Genomic DNA, 19,070 nt, shown 5'->3' with positions numbered 1-19,070 from the left:
AATTGAAAATGCTAACGTGGCAAATCCCAGGCTTAGTGGTGGGAGATATTGACCATTATGAGAAAAGTCCACAAATTACCAAGAAATGAGAGTGCCATTCATGTTGACCAGATAATCCTTCCAACTCTACATTTACAGAATCCTTTGTTTAAAGAGCCTCTCAATGTCTTTCTCCATTTATTTTAGACTTTGAGTGCTTTCTGTATAAAAACCTGAGAAGTGTTTAAAAACGCAAAGAGAGTAAAAGTGCTATTATGTAAAATGTGGTTTCTCTGCCTGAGTAGAAAACTACGCCAATGATAGGATGATCTATATACTCTGGTGTAAAGATACTGGTCTGCAACTGGTTTTGTTTTCACGTTTCTACAATGAGCAATGAGCAAAAGAAAGATAATGAAAATTCAGATGATACAATATCTGTAATAATCCAGAGTTTTATCTTTAAGACTCTTTAAAATTTTTTTCAATTAATTTTTTATGGTTATATTTTCATATTCAGCTTAGGAGTTTAAGAGTAATCTTATCTTAGTTCATGAGAAAAAACAAGTTCATGATATTAATGAAATAATTAATTGAAATATCTTTTTTGTCTACATGGTTCCTTGTCTATGTGACACATTTATATCAAAGTTTTTATCTGTTTCTGTAACATTTTAGTCTCTGGAATTTCCTACTTGGATCTGGAGACCACAGAATATGTCATAATAATTTGGGTGGTCTACCAGTGAAAAGACAATGGCTTAAAAGAATGAAAAGTTTAGAGAAGGTAAAATTTGGACATGCTTAACAAATGAAAATTTTAAATTAACATTTTTGCTGAGAGGCAGTCAGGTATAAAGTAGCTGACACTTATATTTTGTAAATTGAAAAAATGCATATTCAATAATAGTTACTGTTCTGGTTAGAAAAAAATGGAAAAAAAACTCAATTTAAAACTTAACTGGATATTATAGCTCAAAATAAATTCTTAAAGAATTAAATGCCAAAACTTCAATCTTAAAAAATTAGAAAAAAACTAGAACAAGGTGTTTTCATTTGTACCATTATACTGGAACTTCATAGTAACCTTTTGGAATAAAAACAGCAACATAAGAAACTCACCACACATCACACCTTTGTAACAGAGGAAATTGTTCTCTATGTAAGCTATTTTATTTATTTGTATGAACTCAATATTTTAAATAAACATCTTCCTATACAATGACTAAATGTAGAAATATTCATAAATAAGAATTATCTGTTACTCCATTTGTATTTAGTATTATATACCAAAACTATTATCCATCTATAAAAACAGACATCTTAGACTTTGATCAATAACATCATTTTAACTTTATCATTTGTACTTAACTTACCATTTAGATACCAAGGATATATAACTAGCAGCATGTATTAAACTTACATGTATCAATTACTTTATTTTTAGGCAGTTCCTTTTATTCACTGACTATACAACATTTGAGTTATCTGAAAATATCTAGTACACATTTGCTCAATTTGTGTAGTTGTGTATTGTCTAATAATATTATCATTCACAGGTTTTTATATTTATTTTGAAGTGTCTTTCAAGAACACCAATATTTTATTTTTTATTTATACAGAAAAAATAAAATATTTCCTTGTTTCCTTAATAAAATATTAATAGGTATTTACTGGCTGCTTATTATGTGGTGGGTTAAGTAAACCAATTCGTATATTTTAAGCGTAACATAGTTTTTTTGCAATTTGATACTTATATATTAAGAGTTTCTTATAATACAAATAATTTCTATTTACTATTGACTATTAAGGACAAGAGGCTCTTTGTACTATTGGTGGTTTATATCATGTTACTGAAAATATTCTACTCAGCAAATTGTTTAAGAATGGCTAGAACATTCCTAAATGTTACTAAAACAAAACAAGAGGCAAATATGGTTAATTAAAATATACTATAATATGCAACATATGTTTGAAATTTATAAACTGAAATAATGGCCTACACTATTAACAAAATACTGATGAATATAAAATGTTCAAATATAATGAATTTATTTCATTTACCTTATTTTATGTGATTGTCAATATGATCATTACAGAAATCATTAGAAATTTAACAATAATCTTTCCTAGAGGCTGTTTCTTTTCAAGTTAACTCTCCTGCTCCATTGGTAAGTAACCTGATTGAGAATTAAATAACTCTTGAATATATTAATCAAGAATGCCTGCTTAATCCATTAATAATTTTCAATTATCTCTTTGTAAATCTCTAGAGAATAACAATTGATATTTTTAAAAATTATACCAAATAATAAATCCAAATTGCATAGATTTTTTAAAAATTTACTATGTGGTCTTATTGTCTTATTTCATTTTATCATTTGCAAAAATAGACCTGAAATAAATTATTTTAATTTTAAATGTGTCACATATTTTTCCCAATAAACAAAGGAAAGATATTCTGGTAATGTTAAATAATATTGATTTAAGATATTGTTGAGTAAATTAGTATAGACAATGTAAACATTAATTCAACCACAACTTAAAAAGTTACTAAAGCAATCACATAGTCTGTGTATTTTAAATCCCAGCAATTTTTTTTTGTCAAGATGTTTGAAATTGGTGAGAATTGCTTTGTAAAAACATCATTTCAACTAGACAGCTAGCTACTTTGAAAAAAGGACAGAGAAAAGAATAGTCTGGTTGGGACTAGTTAGTAAGTTTCTTTACATTGTTACTAATCAACTTTATTTTAAATACTTTGGATCATAGCTAACTAAAATTAGCAAGGATTGAAAAATTGGTAAAAATTCTGTACCTGGTCTAAATACAAGTCACAGTAAGAGCTGTGGTTTGGGGCAGAAGACATTTGAACTAATTAAACTACAAATGAAAATATTAAGTTTCAATCAAATAGAGAAACAGTTTGGTAACAACACCTTATTTTGTCTCACAATATAGTTTAGGAAGTGATATTCAATTATATCAAGTAGTAGCAAAGATTAAATAGGCATGACAAAAAAATTTCTTGAAGCCAAACAAGTATCCTACAGATTATAACATTTTTTTATATTTTATTAATTCTACTGTATCTTCTGCTCAAAAATCAGATTGCTTAAATTTCATTGTTCATTTATCCAGATCAGATTTGGCCTTCACTATGAAATAATGAACATCATGGATGAGAAAGCTGATTTACTGAGTACACCAGAATGGCATCTTATGTATTTATTTAGTCAAATGAAGCAAGTTTTTAATGAAACATTTGGTTATAGACTATAAGTAGTCTTACTCAGGCTATTCCCGCTATTTATATCATTAACCTACTTTCGATTTAATTTTTTTTTCACCTATCTATCACCCCTACTTGTATGTTTGTGAGTATACAAACCACAACCTATCACAGTGACATGCTCATAGGAGGCAATTAATGAACATTCATGTAATAAATACGTATTTGTTAAATTAATAAATATGTATGTAGGCTGGGAGTGGTTGCTCACGCCTGTAATCCTAGCAATTTGGGAAGCCGAGATTGGCATATTGCCTGATCTCAAGAGTTCAAGACCAGCGGGGTAACATGGTGAAACCCCTTCTTTACTAAAAATACAACAAATTAGCTGGGCCTGATGGCATGCATCTGTAATCCCAGCTACTGGGAAGGCTGAGGCACAAGAATTTCTTGAATCCAGGAGGCAGAGTTTGCAGTGACTGAAGATTATGCCACTTCACTCCAGCTTGGGCGACCGAGCGAGACTCTGTCTCAAAAAAAGTTAAAAAAAATAAATAAATAGAAATATGAATGGCATGTAAGTTCATAAGATATATGAGAGAAAATTAAAAAACCAATTATGCTGCATGCAATGCCATATTATTTTTATTTGATTCAAACATAAAGTTATAATTAATACCAAGTATTTTAAATATCATTTTAAATGATACTTCAGTTTTTTTTGCTGAGAAAAATAATGTAGTCCATAAACAAGTCATAGGTGAAAATATGATGCACAATCTATCTGAGTGAGGATTTTTCAAATGCTGAAAGAAGATGATGAATTTTTGTAACATTATATGGATATGCATTTTTGGTTGAATTTAATAATTCTAATGAATAAAACCAATGATAAATTATTCATGTATATTCAACAATCTTATATCTGTTTTACATAAGACACTGAACTAGCATCTCTGTTGTACCCAGTACAGTTTTATAATACATGCCTGGCAAGTATTTGTTGAATTTAAATTAATTAGGAATACATTTCCATTCATTTTCAGTTACCTATCATGATACAGGAATAGCATAAAGTGGCTAAATCAGCATCAGCAAACATTCTAGAAACGTGACTTTGTCAAAAGCAAAGTGAAAAACAAAAACAAACATAATTCATACTATTCCAAGCCAATTATCAGCTCCTAAATAATTAGGGAATTGTATTATACAGTTGGGATTACTCACCTAATTTATAATCATTTATAGAAATATATCTTTACCTGAAGTATATCATTTTGGATATTTAAGTGTCTTTATGAAAAGACAAATCCTTTTGCAATATCTTAAAATTCCAAATATTTGTTGAATGTAAGAACAAAGTCTAAGAGTCCTAAAGTCCTCTGTAAATTATAGTGTGCTTCTTTTAGTTAAAACTCCTTAAAACAACAACTATGCTGCTTTCTCGGAAAATAGAAAAAAGATGATCTTTCATGTATCTTTTCTCATACTTTGAGCAATTAAATTCCTCATCACTAATGTTAGAGTAAATATTTTGTTTTACTCCAGTGAGATCTAGGAAAAGTTAACACAACACCACACTTACTGTATTTCAGTATTTTGTGTTAATGTGAATTACAGTGAACTTAATACAGTTTAATGCTCTACACTGTGCCCTTTTCAGAGTATGATTTAAGTTAGTTGTGTTTTTAGACATGACATTTATTTTATTATATTTAGTATGATGTCAAATGCCAATTGTAACAATAAGCTCCTAATTTTTTTTTATATCTTAGCCATTTAATTTCACTGTCTTAGGTAATAAAAAGTCAGATTTGATTAAACAACAATATATCATATAGAGATTAAAGTGTAAGTTAAATTATATAAGTAAAAAAATCATTACAGGTATAAAGTACTATATCAATGAAACTCCAAAGAAAATCTGTAACAATAAGAAATCTCTCACACAAACACCAACAAAATATACACAGCAAACAAATTCAAGAACTCTAAGGCAATTTAAAGTGGAAGTAATTTGATAGAAAGTTATTTTTCCTGAGATTTTTACCCACTGATAATAAAGAATTGAACACCTGTATACTCTTCACAATTTGTTCTGACTAAATGATCACTTGCCTAGCCTGTTTTGCTATAACTGTGTTTTTGAAATCTATGTACTAGAAATCTGGTTAACTCCTTACAAACTCCGAATTATTAAAGAGACTATTCCTAGAATGAGACAAATTTATATTTTACAATTCTCCTGGAATCATTTTTCATATCAAATAAGAAATGCTAAATAACCCTCATTTTAACTTGTGCCATTTGGTATTAATAATTTTATTCAATATACCTCAGTACCAATGACAATATATGAATTTTTTTTAATTTTTTTTATTACACTTTAAGTTCTAGGGTACATGTGCACAACGTGCGGGTTAGTTACATATGTCTACATGTGCCATGTTGGTGTGCTGCACCCATTAACTCATCATTTAACATTAGGTATATCTCCTAATGCTATCCCTCCCCCCTCTCCCCACCCCACAACAGGCCCCGGTGTGTGATGTTCCCCTTCCTGTGTCCAAGTGTTCTCAGTGTTCAATTCCCACCTATGAGTGAGAACATGCGGTGTTTGTTTTTTTCTTCTTGCGATAGCTTGCTGAGAATGATGGTTTCCAGCTTCATCCATGTCCCTACAAAGGACATGAACTCATCCTTTTTTATGGCTGCATAGTAGAATAATTTTAAAAGTAACCATTTAAAACACAAATACACACAAACTAACCAAATTATTTACATTAACAGTCTTTGAGCTTCTAAGTTGTATACTGCAAATGTAGTGGGGGAAGTGAAGTGTGGACTTTGGAATCAGACAAATATGGATTTTTGTTCTTTAGTTACCACGGACTAGCTAGGTGAATTTTGGCATTTCATTAACTACTATGAGCCTATGAGCCACTATTATTCCTACATAAGTTATTAACACCTGTCTTGTGTGACTACTGGGAGGCCAAATATAAATGCAGTCAAAGCAAGCAGCACACTACTTGGCATGTGGAAGTAACTTAGGTTAATATAGCTAATGCATTTATAAATAGTCATCTTTCTATACCATCAAATTTGAGAAGGGAAGGTAGAAATAAGAAAGAGTCAGAAGTGACTGACAGCAAAGAGTCATTTCGTTAAGTGTTGATCAAATGGTCAATTCCACAGGAGACAACCTGTGGAGGTGCATATGTGTGTAAGGGTGGTGGACTGGGAGGAAAGCCTCAGGCGAAATTCTCCTTTATTTTATTTTATTTATTTATTATTATTATTATTATTTTATTATTATTTTTTTTTGAGACAGAGCCTCACTCTGTCGCCAGGCTGGAGTGCAGTGGTGCAATCTCGGCTCACTGCAAGCTCCGCCTTCAGCGTTCACGCCATTCTCCTGCCTCAGCCTCCCGAGTAGTTGGTACTACAGGAGCCCGCCACCACGTCCGGCTAATTTTTTGTATTTTTAGTAGAGACGAGGTTTCACCGTGTTGGCCAGGATGGTCTCGATCTCCTGACCTCGTGATCCGCCCACCTCGGCCTCCCAAAGTGCTGGGATTACAGGCTAAATTCTCCTTTAGTTGACAATTTAGTCTCCCCAACACTTTCAGATTTATTGCATGTTCTTGAATCCACAGACTGCTCATCCAGACTTATGAAAGTCATACTGGGGTCTTTTTTCCTTTGATGGTTCACATGGCAATTCTATTTTTCTTGCCTGGATTCTCCTGCTTATGTACAGGATTGTCTGGTTTTCCTGGCTAGACTCCTGATTGGGAATAATCATGTTGAAATGACTATTACATGATTTGAGAGTAATACTGTATTGCAGGTGCCATTTTAGTCTTTTGTAAAATAGATAAAATAATAGGGAAATAGCCAGTACCTTTTCTTTGTGGAAAAAAATCAAACTATTTATTATTTTCCACTATTTCCCAAATTCTAACTCCTGGTAGATTTGTAAAGAATGATCAAATCCCAGTAATATTTCTTCTACAGATTATAGCAAATTAATACCTTGGTAGTAGGATGGTGGTGAGGGTAGGAGTGAAGGACTTATTCAACAGAAAAATATAATGGAATCAATGACCTCAGAAACCTCTTGACATCCCTGGAGTCCTATAAAGGAGTTACTTTCGGATAGCCGCCTTCAGTGGCGAGGAATTGAATTGTATCTGAAGATTTATACTTATGCTATTGCTCTAAATCACAGCTTGGAAAATGAGAAATAATGGCTAATGAGAAATAATAGCTAAATTGTTATAAACATAACTAAAGGTAAAGGTATTTCTGCAGAAACTGTTTTTCACATCACTTTTCTATTTTGCAAGGTCAATAAAGGAAAACCGAAATAAAACTTTACGGTATTATCTAATGTTATTTAACCTGAAGTTCTCAAATACATATAAATAGAAAGATTTGCATATTTGGTTTAAACAAGTTGAGTCTGCGGATGTTCAATCAATGATTATTTTAAAACCTTTTACTGTGCAAGGTTTTTGGCTGAGGTTTTATTCAAAAGGACCCAAGAGAGACATTATCCTTCAGTCAAGTACACAGCCCTTGCATGTTATTGAGGTTTTTTTGCCATACTATTTGTTATGATAAACTAGAGACTGAAAAAGTGGTCAGCATGATTAGCCACGTACCCAGTATTTTCACAGATAAAATGACTTTTATACATATGTAAAATAAAATCCATATTTAGGGTAGGTGAGATTTTCTTAGCAACATAAAAGGCTGAGATTACTATCTCGAGTGTAGAAAATATTCTAAAATTTCACTTCTAATCTTTGAAAATATTCAGTTGTTACAGCAGTTTTTCTATAAATCTTTGGGGGTTGGGCTACACAATAGGGGTTGAGATTTAAATCATACATTTAATAATGATTTTATATAAATATTTGCACATTAAATATTTATATAATAATAACAAAGAAGAATATTGGATCTTACATAGTAGAATAAATTACCTGAATTTTGTCCTAACAGTAACTAACCTGGGAAAAGAGGATCATGAAAAGTCCATAAAGACGACAGTGGATCTACTCCCCACATTTTTATTCTAATAAAGCTAGAGATGTTAATTTTTTTCTCCTTTATTATAGACAGCACTCTCACAGTCATGTATTCACCTTGGTTTGAGGGGACATTAGTTATGGCTGAACACTCTGGTACCCCCACTCCATCTGGACCACTTAATGAGCACTCTCCTTCTTTCAAGACCAAATGAGATAATGCATGCAAAATTACGTTGAAGAGCATAAAGTACTTCACAAATGCAAAGTATTATTACTTTCAGACAAGTAATTAGTGCTTTTAGTAATAAAGAAGTACCACTTGACAAGATTAATATATGAATGATAGTTCTTTGGAAATGACCCTATAATCAGTTGGGCACACACCTAAGTGATAAGCAGTATAACTTACATACATTTTCTTACTTTCCTGATGAGAGTTCTAGAAATTTTACAAGAATAAAATACATCAAGGTAAAAAGATATACAATACCTGTTGTTTTTCATTGAATGATACTTAGAATGCTAGAAAATATTACTCATTAACCAAAACATTCAGGAATATTTAACAACTAATTAAAATCAAATGTAAATATTGCTATTGAAATACAGTAGAATATGTTCTGTGAAAAAAATAAAATATAAAATGAAAACTTTCCATTTAATACAATTTACTTTCTTTTCAAATGTCTCTTTAATTACATTCTCATTTGGAATTTGTGGTGCACATCTATTCTTCTTTCTGAATAGATACTTTTTTTATGTGACCTCAGAACTAAAGTAATTTTAATTTTACTTATTTTATTGAAGTCTTAATACAATATATGAGTTATTTTTATCCATTTAAAATATAATTTTTGAGTAAACATTATAGCCCTGTTTTGAAAAAAGTAACAAACATCATTGATGTGTTGTAATTTTAGGCCTTTTGAACAAGAGTTGTAATTATAAATTCCATAACCAAAACAGAAAGAATAAACTAACTACATAAGATTTGAAATAATATTGAATATCAATTTACACAATTTTTTAAAATGAAAAATATGAATTTGAATTGTCAGACCTGAGATCTTGTATTATCTAATTTAAGCTCTAACGTCATAATTTCTTTAAAAAATACCAGTGTATCAATGATGGCAAGATAGTGTTAAAACGCAGACATTTATGAGGTAAAAAAAACAAATTAATTACATCTTTGGAGGATTAAAAAGCCAAAAGCAAGAATCCCTAGTGAATTTTTATCTTTTCAAAAATTTGGTCAACATTTGAAAATTAGATTATTTGATTAAATTTCTAAAATACAAAGATATGTGATAATATATGGTCAGTAGACTTGAAGCAGTAAAAAAAATTTCCCTATAAAGGCAAAATGTAGATTTCATGATGCTCTTTTTAAATAATGGAGGCCATAATTGTCAGAATAAAGTCAAGCTTATTTACAAAGTGGGTTTATATGGTAATACTGTTTTTTTCACCCCTTCAAAAACATATTTTCCTCCACATTAAAAAAAATAAGCAACAGTAACAGTAAAACTAAATGCATTAAACTTACTATTAAAATATAAACTAAGTGATACTGAATTGATTTTCCATAATGTGTTTTTATCTAGATACTCATAGAGTCTAAGTAGAAAAGTTTTATACCAGAAAAGTTCATAGTATTTCATGAGAACACTTAAAAAGTTATTTATAGGCTCTTCTGATTCCCAAATCTTATGTATTAAAAAAAAAAAAAAAACAGAATCAAACCTCTGATTTCCTTAATCTTATAAGAAATAAGATGTTTTGACTAAAGGAATCACATGGGGCATGCAACTACTCTATTAATATCAGCTGAATCACCCTTCACACGACTCTCAAAAGAGAGCCGTAGAAAAGACGACTGAACTGTGAACATGTTTCAGAAAATTTATTATATGTTAGCTCCGCATAAAGTGGGTTCCTCTACCTTTGCCTTAACAGAATAAAATTTTCCAGAAGTGCACAATTTTCATGAAGTAAATGACCTACCTGAAAGAGATGAGGCTATTCTTTGATTGATTTCACATTTGAAATACACATAAATTGAAATATACATATACATATCAACGAATAAATACACAAATAAAGATTTTATGATAACTTATTTCTACCAAAGAATAAATATATCTACTAAGTCTAGTGATGTAATTAACCTAAATCATTTTACCTATTATGTTTTTTTGAACAGCTGAACATTTAAACTGACTATGATTTTTTTCCATTCTTAAACAATAAAGAGCATTTAACTGGTTGATATTATCCTAAGAATCTATCTCACAAGCCAGGCACATTTAGATTTATAATTCTGAAGTACTGAATGAAAAGTTATTTAGAAATCTAAATTATCCTGACTACTCAATTTCAACTTCAAGTTTTCGTTTAAAAACACGTACCTTGTATGCAATTCCTTTACCCCAGACTATTTCTTTTTATAAAGCCAGAACATGCTCTGAAATAAATGTCTTATCATATATTTTCTCTACAATGAATGTCCTATCATCATCTAGGCTAAAATGCTTTTCAATATTCTCTTATTTTTCAAGCACTAGACTTTTGTTCATGTTGCACAGAGGTCATACTCTTAGGTTTATGGTGCTTAATAAAATTTTATTGCCGCTTTTCTGTCAATCTCAGGAGTAGGTTAAGTCTGTTACATTTATAATTAAATACATGAATGCCCAGGAACTCCATCTCAAATGATAAAAGGGTCAATTCCAACACTTAGGTTACTTTTCTATATGCTCAAAAGTCATGCTATGTCATCTATTTTGAAACCCCAAATATTTCTTAATAAATGTTCTGATAACATTAGTGATAAATGCTTGAGGTAATGAATCTGCCAATTACCCTGATTGATCATAATGCATTGTATGCCTGTATCAAAATATTACATGTACCCCAAAGATATGTACAACTATTATGTCTCCATAACAATTAAAAATTTAAAAAGTTAAAGAAAAAGTTAAGATGGCAAAAAATTACAAAATAATAGGTGTATCTATCATCCAAGCAAATCCTTGCTCATCTTTAGGTGTCTTAGCAAATTGAGAAAATAAACAGGATTTTGAAATAGCTTCAAATCCTTGCTTATCTTTAGGTGTCTTAGCAAACTGAGAAAATAAACAGGATTTTGAAATTGCTTAGTCTTAGAGGAAATAACATGATACCTTGCCCCACTGAGATTGCTACAACGCACTTAGAGTTAGGTTCCCTATTTGAATCTATCCTCAAACCATTCATTTTGTCCTGTTAATCACCTCCAAAATAGGAGCTATTAACCTAGTCTGATAATATATTATGATTGAATATGTTGTTGATGTTGGTCTAATTAGATATTTTATGAGCAATAATCATTATGACTAAAGTTGATATATGATAGCACTAACATTCATTTTCTTAAAGTAATATCTATGACCTTTAAAAATAATTTTCATAAAATAAAATAAATAGCACTATCACCAATAGATGATTTCAAGAAATAGCTCTTTTCATGCTAAAAACAATTTATCAAGGCATAAAAGCATTAGGCTATAAATGTAAACCTAGAAAAAAATACCTATTTCCCATCCATCTACTTTTATTATAACAATATAAACAAAGCAACAACATAAGTTATTAAAATTTCATCTAAAATATTTATCATTAGATTACACTTGAATCTGGTAACAAAGTGAATAGCACATTTTATGAATGATACTGAACCAAAGGGAGCCAAAGAAAGACAATGAAAAATTTCTTACAAAATGGCATGTGATTATGTCAGAAACCTCATTCATTCTTACTATAAAGATACTTTCCCTGGAATATATTCTTTAAATATTATAATTTATTAATGCCATAATCAAGTCTTATGAGAATTAATACTTAAATTTGTAAGTATATTTCCAGCTCATAAATTTCAGTGTGCACTGATAAACTCCATGAATACAATTAATATTTAATAAATACCTTCCTGACATTTTCAGATTAAGAACTGAATAAAATAAAATTATAAAATAATTTTTAAAGAGTCAATTATTTAAAATATTTTCAGTATGTTGGGCCAAATCAGCATTGATTTTTAAAAAATGTCTCTCAAAAGGAAACAATTTTCTTGTAATTCTAAAAAACCTATTTTAATAAATTTATAAATGTTTTTCTAATATAATCTTAAGAATACAATGATCCATGCATTTTCTCTTAATATCTTATTTAAAACATTAAGTTACAGTTAAGTTTCTGCATTTGATGTAGATTTAGTATTAAATTCATTAAAAAATGAAGTCCATCATATATCCATGTTTAAAAATCTAAATTCTAAAGGCTTTTCTTTAATCAGTAAAGCAGTTTTTATTTCTAGGTTTAAAGATAGTTTCATTGTTTACAATGTTAGAACTCTTCAGTGTTACAGCTCTTTAGTTTGAAATGTTATAACTCTTTAGTTTGAAATAGCCAATATTATATCTTCATTGATGTTTTTCACACAGTCTGCCACCTAAAGTATATCCACTGGCAATAGCTCTGTCAAAAGACATTGGCATATAAGTGTGAAGCACCCTAATTTACTTATGTGCTAGTTCTAAATGGCACAATTATAATAACTAAGAATTAGAAAAAAAATTCCTCCTCAATGCTTGTGTCTAACATTGAGTAGTTTTAAATATTTGATCATGACTTTGAGTGATAAAGGGCCACATCTGATTAATTTATATCTATGCATGATTCAGCATCCAGTCTGGTGTTTAAGCCAAGGCTTTTTCTTTACTTACCCACAGGACACTAATAAAAAAGCATATAACACTTCAAATCCAGGAATTCTGGCTTTAACCTTCAGTTACTCACCTAAAAGGAAAGAGAAAGAGAAGAAAGATAATGGTTAGTTTGTATCCTTTGAATAAAAAAAAAAAAGTTTAATATTTCATTTTATACACAGGAGCATCTTGACCTAAAAGGGTCTTTCCCTATTGCTTTGTACTTTGATATGTATATTCGTATCACAAATATGCAAAGTAAATTGTATTTGGGGATTTTACATAACAAAGATTTTAGGAAGTTCGTTATTTCCTATGTAACTTAGTCTGTCAGTAAATAATCACTGACCTACCTGAACAAAGTATCTTGATATTCCAAGCCCATGACACTAGATATTCTATTGAATTACTTCATCAGAACAAACGTTCTAGTCAAGCATTTGTTCACTGTCATCTAAGCTGTTGATCTGGCTAGTTGACTTTTCCCTTTGGGCCCTTCCCTACACTCAAAGAGCTCAGAGGAAAGACAGATTATCCCAAGGGAAGATATATCTTTACTTTTCTAACCTCTGGGAGCTGAACCAGGAGAAGTTGCTATCCTTCAGTGGTCTGAGACCACACTGTTTGCTTTCCAGATTATTTTCTATACAATTGTTTTTTCTTCCCGTAAACAGAATGATGACAATGATTTGGAGTGAAAAATAGAAAAGTTGACATAAGAAGTGAAAACTAAGCTACAGAAATTATTAGTTTAATATATACTCATTAAAAATGGTATACCATTCCGTTATAGAATGTATAGAATGTAAATATGGCACACTGATACGTTCTTAAAGAGATTTCTAGGATTTCCTCTCCTTTAGAAATTAAAACAATATAAAAGTAAAATATTTAATTGCAAATTAAAATTTACAGCTTTTAAAGAAAAATAGCCATAGTTCTTCAACATGATGTACCAAGCCAGATGAAAAGATTTTTGTAAGCACTGATGTTGTTAATTCTCACTATCCAGTAGGTGTTATTCATCCTACCGAGTAAGTGTTATTGTTATTATTTCTATATTTTAATTAAAAACTAAACAACAATAGTAGCAAATCATGGGGCTGATATTAGGACCCAAGGAACTTTCCAAAAAAAAATGTATAATCAAACAAAAACATTTAAACTCCTTTTTAAGAGAAAAAAAGGCAATTAATTATACAACATTAATTACGTTCCAAATAACTACATTGATTATTAAAGATCAGGATATTCAAGAACTAGCAATATATATCTTGAACTAGTAATATAAAAATCACTGCACATGAAAGTATAAAATTTGATGCCTTGATACTTGAAGACAACTTTATATTTTAAGAAGCACAATCTTTAGAGTAACCATATAAAAAGAAAATATGAAGAATTAAGATGATATGTAATTATTCTACGAATTTTTGTACTATCCATACAACATAATTCAGTGTTTTGTTTTATGTTAAAATCAATTTAAATCGATATTTATGCATTTGTATATTCTAACTAAGTAATATGTTAGTTACATAATTATAAAAACTTGTCAAGTTTTTGGAAATAATATTTTTCATTATATATAGAGTGAAAAGTTGTCATCACTGTGAGACAACAGAGACAAACATCGCCATATCCTTACCTGTAAAATTAGGATTATTCTCCATGATTAAATTAGGTATTTTTTTTTTTGAGGTGAGTTGTAACACACAAGATACTGAAATAGCTTATTATTTGAATATATGCCTCTGACACATCTAGGTAATTTTGCACCTAATGGATACTTATAATTATGACTAAAAGTTAATCTCATGCTTCCAACAATCCTTCATTTCCCTTATTCTGTCCCTTCTATTATCTGTCTCCTTGAGTAGTTAATGTTTTAACTTTGAAGTTTGGCTGGCCTAACTTTGAAAACTAATCGCTTGCCTTTGGTATATGTGTGGCCTTGAGCAAATTACTTAATAGATCAAAGCCTCAATTGTCTTATCTTCAATGTGGTCATAAAAGCCCTTATTTAAATATGGTTTAATAAATATGCACAATTATTGTTATTCATTCAACAAACTTTGCTGAGAGCCTTGTTGAGATTCAGATTCTAAGCTAGTATGTGAAGGTGCTCAGAGTCTGGTATACAGTTTTAATCACCGAGTCATAGCAGAAGTTCACCTCCTAAGAGAAGAAATTCTGTCCTTTCTGTTACTACAGCCCTTCCTGCTAAGGATTTCTCTGCTAGTTGAGGTCACCCTTCTATTTATACCAACCCTATCAATGACTTTTCTCATACAGAATCCATTAACACTTTGAAATCCATTAATATGTATGTGAAGAAGGAGCCAATGATGGTTGGTAGAGAAGGCCCAATGGTAGCATAGCTTGTTATGTATGCAAATGTTTCATTCGCATGTCACCAATCATGTGAACTATATAAAACTGATTTCATTAAAAAATATTTAAATCACATCATTATCTTTCATCACAAAAGTTAATAAGTATGCTTAAATGGCAAATAACTATATCTAATTACATCCTTTGCAATTAATTTTGAGTCTTCCTATTCTTTAAAAATAAACCATTAAAAATATGCAAGTGAAATCATATCAAGTATAACTTTGACACCAAAGTAACTCTCTAGCAAAGAAGGTTTATCTCAATTATTACTCTCATTTTGTATTGCTAGTTATGGCTAGAATGGACGTCTTAATCCTTCTTCCAATTACAATCCAAGAGATGCTATTACACAAAAATGATAAAAATTAATAATCCAATTTTATGTATATAATTCTACATATATATATGAACACCTGAGGGAGGGAAGTTTTTTTATCCTTTGTGGAAAGGACTAGCAGGAGAATTAGAAGGGAGCTAGTGCACGGATGGATGTTTAGCTGGGGCAACCGTGAGAAGTACTTTTTTGGCCTGCCCAACAGTGTACTGAGAATAACATCATCCATCCAGGAAAAAATTGTGAGGCGGCATAACAGAACCTTTCCTACGCCAGCCAGGGCTCCACTGGTTAATAAAAGGGTAGCAACACAGCCTGACGTAGTTACAGAGCTGACAACGACAGATACAGACCATATACCCTAATAATCTACAGGATGCTTCAATAAAATATACAGAGTAAAATAAGAGCTTTAGTGTGGTTACCTACAGGATTGACTTTCAAAAATCCATTATACTATTTTTCACCATTAATTACAAACCACATAGTTTAACTGAAAATATAAATTAAGAAAGCATTACAGAGGTAAAAAAGCAAAATAAAAGAAGAAAAGACAAATCTATAAAAGGACATAAAAATAACCTTAGAGATAGATCTTATCATAAATGGGAGATGACACTTCCAAATACTATATACTTGTAATGAAATTTCAATTAAAGTTTTAATACAAAGTTTGAGAAAGTTAATGAGATTATGATAAAATCTAGATTAACAAAACAATGTCTATACATATCTTTGTAAATTATAAAATTAAGATAAAATCAAATACAGTGTGTTTAACAGCATTTCAGTTTAATGTTTCATAATTTGTAACTCTACCAATTAATTCTTGCATCAAAATACAGCATGAACATTCATAATCAATTCTAAGAGGATGTGAAGTGAATGTTTATACCAATATATATTCCATTCCAATATAATTCATAAGTAATAAGTATTTAGGTTTGCAGTACAAATTTGTTTATCACTCAAAAACTCCAAGGCATAGAGGTCCCAGGAAGCCAAATGTTACTCAAACTTCAATAAGCTTAGGCAGTATCAAAGGCAATATAGCAAATAATTGTGATCAAGAGATGTTCAGTGTTATTACAGTGAAAATGTCACAAAAAAAACCATCTACATGAAATATGCTATTTGGTTTTATCTCAAATAAATCCAAAAAATTTTTTTCACTTTAGAGATATGGCTGTCATCTCCCTTAGCAGATTGTAGATTAAGGAGGATGACAGAGGGAGAGTCAGAGAACAAAATCAGGGGTGAGAGAGACAGAGAGAGAAAGAGAGAGAGAGAGGTCACTAATAATGCAAACCAGAGGACTGAGGTTTGAGACACAAAATGCTAACATAACCACCACACCCAGTGTTCAGCACACATACAAAGAGCTCTGTTGGTTCATAGTAGCTTTTGTGTTAATGTACTATGTTCTACTCTTATGTTTTATACATTTGTTTATACAGAAGACCTCACTCTCCATCCATGGAGTTAACAGGGTGTTAACATGTTTGTGAATATGTTTGCAATTGCAAAAAACTGAAATTACTACTCTGGAGAAAAGTTCTACATTGTATAATAAAACTGTAGATAATATGAATCATCATCACTGACAAGTATTTACCACATGTCTATTTTTCGCACTTAAGGATATTTACAACATATGGAGAAGATTTGATTCTTGATATATAGCAATCGGCAATTCTCAAGGCAGAAGACTATATATTTATACATACATAAAAATGATAGTTTTATATTTTACAGTTTCATGGTTTACAAGATGTTTAACCTATATGTTACTTCACCTAATTCTCACAAGCCATTAGTGAAATGGAGTTGATAATTATTCCCTTTTTACATCTGAGAAAATTGAGATTTAGAGAGATTAGGAGGTTTGTTTAGGCAGATACAGAAATTCAAAGCAAGGTACTAACTTGAAATTCTATAAACTCTATGCTATATTATGCTGTTCAATTAATATTTCCATTTATATACATTTCACCTCAATATTATAAACGTTTAAGTGTTTTAATTGGAGACAAAAATAAGTTGAAATGATAGCTGGTGGAAGGTAGCATGATATAGTGGTTAAATATTAAGTAAAGGGGATCTATAATCAAAGTTCAAGTCCTTGCTTCACAATTTACCCTCTGTGGAACCTTGGGAAATTCACTAATTTCTGTATAACTCAGGTAACCTACTTGCAAAACAGGGAAAACAATAGTACCTAATCAAGTGACATATTTTGAGAATTAACTGAGATAATCCATGTAGAACTTCAGAAGAATGCTTGACATAAATAAGTGCTTAATAAATGCTAGCTAAGCTAGCTAATATTGGTTTGATAAGAATGGAAATAATTCATACTATATTTGTAGAATTAAATATGCATTTTATGGATAAAGATTTTTACTATGAATCAATGCTTTGAACTATTTTTTAATCTAAAGACTACTCATATATTCTAATTTGGCTAACAACGTATTTTGTGAAACAAGTCAGGATTAACATCATAATCTGCAATATTTTTCAGAAAGAATCTTTCTAAACCATTGAGGATTTAAACCATTATAAACAAAAGAAAAATAAACAGTCCTGCTGCTTATCAATTTCAATAAAATTGATTAAATCTCATCTACACTGTCTAATATACATAAAGCCATGAGAATATTTCATCATTGGTTATAAAAGTGAGTCTAAATTAAGTTACTTTCGCTAACTATTTTAATATATTTTACTTTTTTAGAATAGCTTTAAGTTTTCTGCAAACTGACACAGAAAGTAGAGATGTCTCATATAATCCCCCTCCCCTCACATAGTTTCCCTTATTATTAACATTTTCCATTAATGTGGCACATGAGTTACAACGGATGAGTCAATGTTGGTACAATGTTATTAGTTAAGGTCCATGGTTACCTTAGGGTTGACTGTATTATAAAGGCCTATGGGTTCTGACAAATGCATAATATCACCATCATTTTGGTGTCACACAGAATAATTTCACTGACCTAAAAACACCCTGTACTCCACCTATTTATCCCTTCCTCCCTCCCACCGAACCTCTAGCAACTACTGATCTTTTACCGTCTCAATAGTATTGCCTTTTCCAAAATGCCATAAAGTTACAATCATACAGTAATTTGCTTTTTTAGACTGGTTTCTTTCATACAGCTATATGCAGTTAAGGTTTTCCCATGTCTTTATTTGGTTTGATAGCTAATTTCCTCTTATAAATGAGTAATATTCCACTATATGAATTACCTCGTTTAGTTATACATTCAACTATTGAGGTATTTGTTTCTTTCCATTTTTGGCAATTATGAATAAAGTTATTATAAATATTAGCA

At 30.4% G+C, this 19,070-nt stretch overlaps 1 protein-coding gene across 4 annotated transcripts in view; it reads right to left on the bottom strand.

Moving 5' to 3' along the window:
- The window catches only part of CADM2 (cell adhesion molecule 2), a 1,121,146-nt gene that overhangs the window by 832,903 nt on the left and 269,173 nt on the right, over positions 1-19,070 (bottom strand). The window lies entirely within an intron of this gene.

The sequence above is a fragment of the Pongo abelii genome, chromosome 2, assembly GCF_028885655.2.
Source record: "Pongo abelii isolate AG06213 chromosome 2, NHGRI_mPonAbe1-v2.0_pri, whole genome shotgun sequence".
Taxonomy (NCBI): Eukaryota; Metazoa; Chordata; class Mammalia; order Primates; family Hominidae; genus Pongo; species Pongo abelii.
Note: the sequence above shows the minus strand (reverse complement) of the source record. Positions and strands in the feature narration are given on the sequence as shown.